The sequence below is a fragment of the Sorex fumeus genome, unplaced genomic scaffold, assembly GCF_029834395.1.
Source record: "Sorex fumeus unplaced genomic scaffold, SorFum_2.1 ptg000095l, whole genome shotgun sequence".
Lineage (NCBI taxonomy): Eukaryota > Metazoa > Chordata > Mammalia > Eulipotyphla > Soricidae > Sorex > Sorex fumeus.
Window position 1 is genome coordinate 20093779 of NW_026606152.1, and position 12061 is coordinate 20105839.

A 12061-nucleotide genomic window follows, 5' to 3' on the forward strand; every position below is an offset into this window, starting at 1 on the left:
TGATATCTTTGGGCTACTCAGGACCTGGGAGGAAGAGATTCCAAGTTTTGGATCACTCTTCCCCAGAGCATGAAACAATTGGACAGAATCCAGCATGTGTATGCCTAGGTAGCAGCGGGGTTTTTTAACTGCCTCTTGGCAAAGCTCAGGTTGAGTTTCCTTGCATTTCATCTTGCCAATGGTGAACTTTTCTTCTGCCTTGACCTTGTTCCCTAGCTGCTTACACTCATTAGCTTTCTTAGAGTTTTCTCTGGTGTTTTTTACCTTCTCCTGCCCATGGCTCTTTGTCTTGCTGATCCTGCTGGAGGCAGCTTTGTGAGATTTGCTGTTAGTTTTGGCTGTGGTCACAGGACACCTCTCACTGACTGCAGCATTACAAACAATCCCTGCTCCCCTTAGCAAGCATTCTCAGACTTTTGGCTGGATTTTGGCCTTGGTTTATCCCTCAAGAGGTTCAGAAGCCTCCTTTTTGTTCTTCCATTTTGCATGGGAGGTCCGTTTAGTGCCACTTGAATTTTCTCGCACCTGCTTCAGAGTGATGGTGTCAGTGGTGTTCATTACCTGCAGATCTTTGCATGATCTAGGTCTACTGGGATCTGGTAGGTCTCCAGAGGTTTTGAAAGTCCAGTTTTCATCTGATCAAAATTCTTAACTTTTTGTTCCTGAGTTGGAGTTGGCGTCAGCGCCAGTTTACTTTGGGCTGGAGATATTATGGGAACTTCCCCAAGATCAGGTGAGTACCTGTTACTTATGGTTCACATACAACTTAATCTTGTTGATGCATTGAAGGTTACCCTGATTTTTGATCCACTTCAAAAATCACTACTTGAGTTTTTCCCAAGAAATATTTTTGGAAGGAAAATTTTATTTAAATTCTGTGTCTTATGTTGTTTATCAACAATGTAGTTATTCATAACTCTAAGAATAATAATGCATACACGAATATAATTTTTCTATTTCATGTGATTTACATAGGAGGAAGTGTAAAGAAAACATCATGAAAAATATGTATCACAGAACTGAAAAAGAATTATGTAGATATTAATGAAATCTGGTCTCTGTAGCAAGCAGCATAGTACAGTATGTTATGGAGAACAGACCCAAGAGTAAGCCTTGAATAACAGTGGATGGCATCCCAAACAAAACCAAATAAAAAAGGACAATAAGGTTATTACTAAATTGTTCCACATATACAATATGAAGACTCTATTTTATTTTAGTAAAAACTGCTAGCCAAACAATGGAATAGAAGGTGATTTTTGAGTGACACTTTACCAGTCCATTAAAGAGAAAGGATTTATCAGTAACTACATAACAAAAAGAAAATAGGAATAAACGTGATTGTATTTCATAGACAAGAATTTTTTTTTCTTTTTTATTAGTGAAACGACATGAGGTAGAGTTGTAGATTTACAAATTTTTGTGCTTGGATGTCGGTCATACCACGATCAAATACCCATCCCTCCACCAGTGCCCATTTTCCACCACCAGGATAATATCCCTCCCCCTCATCCTCCCATCCCCCCATCCTCCCATCCCCCCATCCCCCCTGCCACTGTGGCAGGGCATTCCTCCCTGTTCTCTCTCTCCTCCTGGGCGCTGTGATCAGCCAAAGAGGCATTGAGTGGCGAACATGTTCAGTCCAGTCTACTTTCAACCTGCATCTCCGCTCCTGGGAGGATCCTCCAAACACCCTCCACTTGGTGTTCCCCTTTCTATATGAATTGTCCTTTCCCCTAGAATACCCAGCTGGCCTCTAAGTTATGGAGTAATTCTCCTGGTGTTGCTCTCAGCTATTCTCGGGTATTAATCTCATATTTTATTATTTTATATCCCCCAGATAAATGCTATCTTTCTATGTCTATCCCTCTTTTTCTGACTCATTTCGCTTAGCATGATACTTTCCATATTGTACCACTTGTATGTAAAGTTCATGACTTCATCTTTTCTAAGAGCCACATAGTACTCCATTGTGTAGATGTACCAAAGTTTCTTTAACCAGTCATCTGTTCTTGGGCACTCTGGTCTCTTCCAGTTTCTGGCTACTGTAAAGAGTGCTGCAATGAACAAACAAGTGCAGATGTCACTTCGGCTACACGTTTTTGCCTCTCTGGGATATATTCCCAGGAGTGGTATCGCTGGGTCAAATGGGAGCTCAATTTCTAATTTTTTGAGGAACGTCCATACTGTTTTCCAGAAGGGCTGAACCAGTGGACATTCCCACCAACAGTGAAGGAGTATCCCTTTCTCGCCACATCCGCGCCAGCAACGGTTGCTTTTGTTCTTTTGAATGTGGGCCAGTCTCTGAGGTGTGAGATGGTATCTCATTGTGGTTTTGATCTGCATCTCCCTGATGATTAATGATGTAGAGCATTTTCTCATGTGCTTTTTTGCCATTCGGATTTCTTCTTTGAGAAAGTTTCTGTTCATTTCATTTCCCCATTTTTGGATGGGGTTGGATGTTTTCTTCTTGTGGAGTTTAACCAGTATTTTGTATATCCTTGATATCAATCCCTTGTCAGATGTGTATTCGGCGAATATTCTTTCCCATTCTGTAGGCTGTCTTTGTATTTTGGTCACTGTTTCTTTGGAGGTACAGAAGCTTCTGAGTTTAAGATAGTCCCATTTATCTATCTCTGTTTTCACTTGCTCAGCCAGTGGCGTGTCATCTTTGAACATACCATTAGCCTCAATGTCATGGAGGGTTTTGCCAACTTTGTCTTCAATGTATCTTATGGTTTCTGGTCTGATGTTGAGGTCTTTAATCCATTTTGATCTTACCTTTGTACATGGTGTTAGGCAGAGTTCTGAGCCCATTTTTTTGCATGTAGCCGTCCAGTGATGCCAGCACAATTTGTTAAAGTGGCTTTCCTTACTCCACTTCACATTTCTTGCACCTTTATCAAAGATTAGATGATCATATGATTGGGGGGTGATGTCAGTGTATTCAACTCTGTTCCATTGGTCTGCAGTTCTGCCTTTGTTCCAGTACCATGCTGTTTTGATTATTACCGCTTTGTAGTTAAGTTTGAAGTTCGGGAGGTTGATTCCTCCCATTTTCTTTTTCCCCAGAATTGCTTTAGCTAGTCGTGGTGGTTTATTGTTCCATATAAATTTCAGGAGTGTTTTCTCCATTTCTTTGAAGAACGTCATGGGTATCCTTATAGGGATTGCATTGAATTTGTACAGTGCTTTCGGTAGTATTGCCATTTTGACAATGTTCAGTCTTCCGACCCATGAGCAGGGGATGTCTTTCCATTACCTCAGGTCCTCTTTTATTTCCTGAAGTAGCGTTTTGTAGTTTTCTTTGTACAGGTCCTTTACTTCCTTAGTTAGGCTGATTCCTAGGTACTTGATTTTCTGGGGCACAATTGTGAACGGGATTGATTTTTCATGTAGCTTTCCTCTCTCTCACTGTTTGCATATAGGAAAGCAATGGACTTTTGGGTATTGATTTTATAACCTGCAACTTTACTATACAAGTCTATTGTTTCTAGGAGTTTTTTGGGGGAGGATATTGGGTTCTCTAAGTATAGTATCATATCATCTGCGAATAGTGAGAGCTTTATTTCTTCCTTTCCTACCTGTATGCCCTTAATGTCTTTTTCTTGCCTAATTGCTATTGCAAGTACTTCCAGTACTATATTAAACAGCAGTGGAGAGAGTGGGCATCCTTGTCTCGTCCCTGATCTTAGAGGGAAGGCTCTCAGTTTTTCCCCATTGAGGATGATGCTTACTGTAGGCTTGTGGTAGATGGCTTTAACTATGTTGAGGAAAGTCCCCTCTATGACCATTTTGGCTAGGGTTTTCATCATAAAGGGGTGCTGGATCTTGTCAAATGCTTTCTCTGCATCTATTGATATGATCATATGCTTTTGATCTTTTCTTTTGTTGATATGGTGGATTATGTTGATTGATTTCCGAATGTTGAACCATCCTTGCATCCCTGGGATGAATCCTACTTGGTCATGGTGTATGATCTTTTTGATGAGTAGTTGGATTCTATTTGCTAGTAGTTTGTTGAGGATCTTTGCATCTGTGTTCATCAGGGATATCGGCCTGTAGTTCTCTTTCTTTGTGTTATCTCTGTCTGCTTTTGGTATCAGTGTGATATTTGCTTCATAGAAACTGTTCGGGAGTGTGTTTGATATTTCAATTTCATGGAAAAGCTTAAAGAGGATTGGGAGTAAGTCTTCTTTAAAGATTTGGAAGAATTCACTGGTGAATCCATCCGGGCCAGGGCTTTTGTGCTTGGGGAGACTTTTTATTACCATTTCAATTTCCTTGATGGTGATAGGTCTGTTCAGGTATTCCAGGTCTTCTTGGTTCAGCCTTGGGAGTCTGTAGGAGTCTAGAAATTTATCCATTTCCTCGAGGTTTTGATGTTCTGTGGCATAAAGCTTTTCAAAGTACTCCCTGAGGATCCTTTGAATTTCTGTAGTTTCTGTTGTAATGACCCCCTTTTCATTTCTGATTCGGTTTATTAGTGTTTTCTCTCTCCCTTTCTTTGTGAATTTTGCTAGGGGCTTATCGATTTTGTTAATTTTCTCAAAGAACCAGCTCTTGGTTTCATTGATCTTTCGGATTGTTTTCTGGGTTTCCATCTCGTTAATCTCTGCTCTGAGTTTTATTATTTCCTTCCTCCTGTTAGGGTTGTGCTCCTTTTGTTGGTCCTTCTCCAAGTTCTTAAGCTGTGAGGTTAGTTTATTTATGTGGGCTCGCTCCTCCTTCCTGAGGAATGCTTGTAGAGCTATAAACTTTCCTCTTAAGACTGCTTTTGCTGTGTCCCATAGGTTTTGGTTACTCGTGTCCTCATTTTCATTCGTTCTAGGACTCTTTTGATTTCCTCTTTAATTTCCTGTCTAAGCCACTCGTTGTTTAATAGCGCACTGTTTAATTTCCATGTGTTTAATTTAGTTTTCTGTTTTTGTGTGTGATTTACTTCTAATTTCAGCGCATTATGGTCTGAGAAGATTGTTGATATAATCTCTATCTTCTTAATTTTATGGAGGCATGTTTTGTGGCTCAGCATGTGGTCTATCTTGGAGAACGTTCCATGTACGCTTGAGAAGAATGTGTATTGAGCTTTTTGTGGATGAAATGTCCTGTATATATCTACTAAGCCCCTTTCTTCCATTGTTTCCCTCAGATGAAGTATGTCCTTGCTAAGCTTGAGTCTGGTTGATCTATCAAGAGGTGACAAAGCGGTGTTGAGGTCTCCCACTAGTATTGTGTTGCTATCGATGTCTTTTTCCAAATCTATGAGTAATTGTTTTAAGTACTTTGCTGGTCTCTCATTAGGTGCATATACATTTATTATTGTAAGTTCTTCCTGTTGTACAGATCCTTTGGTCAATAGGAAATGGCCTTCACTGTCTCTTATGACCTTCTTCACTCTGAAATCGATGTGGTCTGATATTAGGATATCTACCCCAGCTTTTTTCTGGGAGCTGTTTGCCTGTAGGATTGTTTTCCAGCCTTTGACTCTGAGTCTGTGTTTGCTTTGACTATTGAGATGTGTTTCTTGCAGGCAGCAGAATGTTGGGTTCAATTTTCTAATCCATCCTGCCACTCTATGTCTTTTAATTGGTGCGTTTAGCCCATTGACATTGAGAGAGATTATTGTTATGGGATTTTGTCCCATTGTTCTGTTGAAATTTGGTGTATTTGAGAGGTCTGTCTTGCCTTAAAGTAGCCCATTTAGTTGTACTTGTAACCATGGATTTGAGTCTATGAAGTTCCTGAGCTGTTGTTTGTCCGTGAAACTGTGTGTTGTTCCTTCTATTATGAATGAGAGTCTCGCTGGGTAAAGTATTTTTGGGGAGGCATTTATTTCATTGAGTTTTTTCACTATGTCCCACCACTGTTTTCGGGCCCTGAGGGTTTCATCAGAAAAATCAACAGTGAGTTTTAAGGATGCTCCTTTGTAAGAGATTTCTTTCTTCGATCTTGCTGCTTTCAGAATTTTGTCTCTGTCTAAAGTTTTGGTCATTTTGATCAGGATGTGTCTTGGGGTATTCTTATTCGGATTTCTTCTAGCCGGTACCCTTCGGGCCTCCTGGATGTGGTCACAAGTTTTCTTCAGCTCTGGAAACGCTGTAGCAATGATTTCTTTGACAGTTTCTTCTTCATCAAGGTTTTCTTCCCGTCCCTCTGGGACTCCAATAATTCTTATGTTACCCCTCTTGGCTTCATCACGATCTTCTCTTGCCATCTGTTCTCGAACTGTGAGTCTCTTTTCCATTTTCTGCTCTTTTCTGACAAGACTCTGAACTTGATCTTCGAGCTCACTGATTCTGTTCTCAGCCGCTGTTACTCTGCTGCTGAGGCCTTCCACTGAGGTTTTCAATTCGGTTACCAGGTTTTTCAGGTCCGACATTTCCGATTGCATTTTCCTCATTTCTGCCTTCAAATCCTCTTGTCTTTTATTGGCATTGGTTTCCATTGTTTCTTTTAGTTCCCTAAGCATCCTGAGTAGCTCCATTCTGAATTCCTTGTCAGAGAGGTTGTCTATCGCTATAGTACTGTTGGTGTCGTCTGGGCTAGCCTCGTGAATAAGAAAGTTTGGTGGGCTTTTGCGTTGCTTTACCATTGTGACCAGTGTGGTTTGGTCCGTCACACTCGCTGCTACTGTTCTAGTTGAGTGAGGAGAGGCTGCCAGGAGCCGTCCAGCTTTGTTGCTGCTAGATGCGCCTCTTTACCTTTCTGAGTCTGACCTTCTTCTCAATCAGGCGTTATTCTTTGTTTTATAACTGACATTGAGTGAAACTTTTGGAGGCGTTACTATTTACTACTGAACTTGTATAGCTGTTTTCGAACTGAACTTTTGTTGGAAATGGAGTAGGCGAGTGGGTTTTTGTTGAACTGTAGTAGAAGAGGTGAGAACTTTTGTTTGGTATTAGGTAACAAGTTGATGAAAAGGATGAAAGGATGCAGGTCCAAGTTGATTGAAGTGAGTGATATACCTGGATGGGAGGGGCCGGTGTGCTGCCGGACGCGCTGCTCCGGATCTGGACGCGCGCTGGGGCTTGGGGTCGCTAGGGATCCTCGCTCTCCTCCCTCCCTTCTCCGGCTGGGCTCGCTCCGCGGGCCACGCGTCAGGGTTCAGGGGCGGGGCTCCGCTCGGGTCCTCCAACCCACCTGGATGGGAGGGGCCGGTGTGCTGCCGGGTGCGCTGCTCCGGATCTGGACGCGCGCTGGGGTTTGGGGTCGCTGGGGATCCTCGCTCTCCTCCCTCCCTTCTCCCAGACAAGAAATGTTTTAAATGAGTAAAATACAGAAAGAAACTTCGAAATTACAAAAAATTATACTCATCAGTACCTTTGAATATTAACCAGCAAACAACATGTGTTAAACATAGCAGAGGATTTAACTTGATCACAGAAGAAACAGAAAAGACCATTTAAAAAGTGATGACAAAATATTGCAAATTTACTTCCAATGCCTAGATTAGAATTATCTTTATCAAACAGGAAAACTTTCTTCTCAATGTTTAATAAATGCGCACCAAAATCCCATAAAATATCTTTATGTAGGAAAACTCAGAATTCAGAAATATGACAAAAATGTGTAATTTGTCATGTGAGACTTGACTTTTCTCTTTCCTCTTAGGATCTAAAAACAAAAGTTGACTATTATCAAACTACTCTCATGTTAGGAAGAAAAAATCACATGAAATAATATTTGTAAAGATGACAAGCAGCTTTAACCTGGAATCTACTGACCACACAGATGAATCAAATCTCCTGATTCAAGTTAGAATATACCATTTTTTTTATTTTAACAGGCAATGCATACATGAACTTAAAAACCAGAACATAATAAAAAACATTGAAGATTCTGTGTCTTCCACCGCCCTAGATAAGCACTATTAGCTACTTATGGGGAGCATCATTTATTAAGCGTGTTTATACTCCAAATTGTCAAGTACCAAGTACTGTGTTCTAAGAAATAATAAGGAAAAAATCCAGCAAGGATGGCTTTCTGATAAAGAGCTTTTCCTACTGGTAACCTATTGAAGGCATAGTATATTTTCTAGTCGTGACATTTATTGAAGTAAAATTCTTTGACTTGCTCTCAGTGGATTATTCTCAGCATATTTCATATATATTCTTTCTTTTTTGATGTTAAGTCTTTGGTTCTCTTCAACTTTATGTCCAAACGTTTTCCCCTTCCTTGATAATCGAAGTCCCTATTCTTCTTTCTTTCTTTCTTTCTTTCTTTCTTTCTTTCTTTCTTTCTTTCTATCCTTCTTTCTTTCTTTCTTTCCTATTTTTTTCTCCCTCATATTGTCTTGGTGTCGATTGGTCAATGTTTTATGAAAGTGATCCCAAACTTGCTTACCTTAGAGGGCTTGCCTCCCTAACGCTCAGCACTCCACACCTTCCCCATGCCCCATATTTTCTTATTACCTGGTTTAAATAGAAAACTCAAAGATCAATGATTATTACTTTGTAATATCACTATATTCAAAATACTGATGTATAAATACAAGTGGAGAGACCATTACAGAGAACACATGCTAGTATATATTAACAGTTTTTCACAGCATCTATATTTTCTGTTTCTGTAAAAATACTTTCTCTGATTTACTTGTTTTCAGTGAATATCATGTAAAATTCACTATTAAAAGGAAAAAGAAACACAGAGAATCGACCCATATATATATATGCGTGTGTGTATGTGTGTTTGTGTATTTGAGCTCCTAAGTATGTCTAAAATAGAATGTAATCAATGAGGAAAAACACTTTGTATGTGAGAGAAAGTAAGCCAGTGTCTAAAATCACACAGCAAATGTCAAAGTCAAGCTAAAATGAGGCTTATCAAATTCTACTTGAATACTTTCTTTCATTACTACGTGCTGTTTTTCCTTGACTGGTAAGTTTAGGGATGATAAATCTAATGAAAAGCTTTGAAAAGTATTATTCCTTACCTGACATGGTCAGAGAAGAGGAAATACCGATGAAAGGTAGACGAGAAGAGGAGACGGTACGAGAGTACGTCTGAACACTGAAGCGGCTTAAGACCGCAAGTCTTCAGTAGAGACGACTGCTCACTGGTGATTGGTCATTGATCACTCGTCACTTGCCATGATGATTCAAATTTATTTACAAGCAACTACATGGGACCCCCAAGATTCTACCAGTTGGTGGTTGGTTTGGTGGGAGAATGATGTCATAAAGTAGGCAGGTGAAAGGTAGAGGCTAGCCAATCAGGAGGTCAGAATCCCAGAAGAAGACCGGATTGGATAGATAGTGGGGTAGAATGAAGCAGGCTAGGGAGATGGAATTCTACAAGACGGTTATAACAGTTTCATCGTCGTCAGACTCTTGTGTTAGAAAAATACTCCCATTATACTCAAGAGCTTAGCTATTTCATTAACAAATCATGAAAATTACCTAATAATTGTTTATATTGCACTGTTAAAGAAACAACATTTGTTATTACTAGTATATTTTAGATAACGTTTACAGCACAGCGGGTTGGGCATTTGCCTTGCAGGAGGCCAATCCTGATTCCGATTCCTCTGCCCGGCAAGCTACCCAGAATATCTCGTCCACATAGCAAGAGCCTGGCAAGCTACCCATGACGTATTCGATAGGCTAAAGCCAGTGACAACAAGTGTCACTATTTGTTGTAAGATGTTACTGGTTCCCGCTCGAGCAAATGGATGAACCGCGGGAGGACAGTGCTACAGTGCTATGATTGAAAAAATTGGTGGTTTCTTTCAATATGAGAACACTTACTAGGATAATTTGTAGATGAATCGAGATGTGTTAAAATGTAAATAAAAGTGAAGAAATAGTAAATGCACAGGTATCTTATTTGTACAAAACAAACAGTTGTTCTCAGTTTAAAACTGTAGAAGATAAAGAAAAACATATACTCATTTGTGTCAAAATTTTTCAACCTGAAAGAAAAGGATCAAAACCAATTTAAGTAATCAAAAAACAAGCAAAACCAACAAATACTGGCAATTAATATGATAGGCCAAGGATGAATGTTTTTAATAAATTAGTGCTGTTAAAAAATCAGTATTTAGCTATTAAACTTCAATAGAAAAATAAGCATAAACCATGATCATATAATCTGTATTGAAAGAAGTGTAAATGACTGGTAAACACAAGGGCAAGATACTCGCAGATGCCTACCAGGTTCTCTCAGAGTGAGAACTGGACAATAATTGTTGTTGTCTTATCAACAATATCCAGTCTCTGTATCTTGGCCATTGATGGGATTACATGGCTCCAGGGGCAGTTCGTGGTTGTAACACTTAGCTACTAGGAGATGGGGGATCTGGTTGGAGGGGGCCCAGTCTTGATCTGACCAGCCTTGGAGATCTCATCCCCCGGTTGCGCACACCTGGGTTCCTCTGTCAGATTCGTTCATGCATGAGGCTCCTTCAAGCTTGGGGAGAGTGGTCTAAAGCGTACCTATGGCTGGTTGCAGAGGTCTTCAGGTGCCAGGGCTCTGCTCGGCGCGGTGAGGGAAACTCAACACACCCCCTCCAAGGGACCCCGGTGAAGAAAGCCAGGTGCGGGGTCAGGAGACTCTCATTTTAGACATATTTGGAATTAAGTTTAGATCAAAAAGTACACATCATTCAAACTACGTATGTGCTTAGTAATAAATTACTGCACACTTGTTCAATCACCTAAGAAACCCCACTCTGCTCAGAGAACTAGATTTTTAATTATAGGTCTGTTTTGCCCGTGTGTCATGGCTAAGAATCACTATCATTAGGTATGAAACTCACTATACACAAAGAAGAACACAGGCTGCTTTGAGTCATCTGTGATGTTAATTTGTGTTGGCCATTAAACTTCACTGAGACCCTTTTTTCTGTCCTTTACAGGAGCCTCATGAGTCTCAACTTCCGTTCAAGTTGAACTTATAATAATGTGGAATGAAATCATCAATATGCTCCTCACCTCTTCCTTCAGGAGAAAAATCCTACTTACATTCAAGGTGGTCAAAGTGCAGACAACACCATCCACCTTTTCCTGGAGATGTACGCGGGACTGAGGTGAGAACAGCAAAAGGCTCTAGTTTAATGGTCTTAATGAAGGTTTCAGGGAAGTGCATTAAACAGGACTCATATAACATCTTCTAAAAGAATTATTTTGTAAAACTGATGCCTTGATTATGGTAAAAGATAATATGGTAAAAACCATATTTTTCTTTCTGGGACATTAAAGTTCTAAATCTATCAAGCTGCTTTGAAATACTTTCCTTGATTAGGTACCACTCTCTGCCATAGGATAAGTAAGGACAACACTCAAAGTAATCAGAAGAGAAAAATTAACTCCTACTAGGTTTGGATACACATATACTAAAATTGAAATGATACAGAGATTATCATGGTCCTTGCACAGAGACGACATGCAAACTTGTAAAGAGCTCCATATTTTTGTTGCAAGAAGAACTAACACGGCTACTTTAAGCTAAGGCAATCCCCACAAGTACAAAAATTCTACATAAAGATAGCACAAATCCCCATAACAACAATCTCTCTCAATGTCTATGGACTAAATGTGCCAATTCAGAGGCACAGAATAGGAAGATGAATTAGAAAACTGAACCCAACATTCTGATGCCTGCAAGAAACACATCTGAGCAATCAAAGCAACCATGGGCTAAAAGTAAAAGGCTGGAAAACAAGTCTTCAAGAAAAGAACACCTCCACAAAGCTGGAGTAGCCATACTAGTATCAGACCACGTGGACTTCAGGCTAAAGGTTATAAGAGACAGTGAATGTCATTCTTCACGATCATGGGATCTTTACATCAGAAAGAACTCACCCTCCTCAATGTAGATGCTCAATGACAGACCAGCAAAATACTTAAAAACAACTTCTAATAGACTTTAAAAAAACATTGATAGCAAAACAGTACTAGGTGGAGATTTCAACACTACTTTGTCACTTCTCAATAGATCATACAGACTAAATCTCAGCAAGGAAATATTGTATTTAAGGGAAGTAATGAACAACCGTTGGCTTAGAGAAGAAATCAAAGAGGAAATAAAAAGGTTCCAGAAACAAATGAGAATGAGGACGCGA

The 12061-nt window shown here is 39.9% G+C and overlaps 1 pseudogene; it reads left to right on the plus strand.

The window, feature by feature from the left end:
* The first annotated feature begins 11315 nt into the window (after positions 1 to 11315).
* On the plus strand, positions 11316 to 11412 carry LOC130040945 (uncharacterized; annotated as a pseudogene).
* The last annotated feature ends 649 nt before the right edge of the window (positions 11413 to 12061 follow it).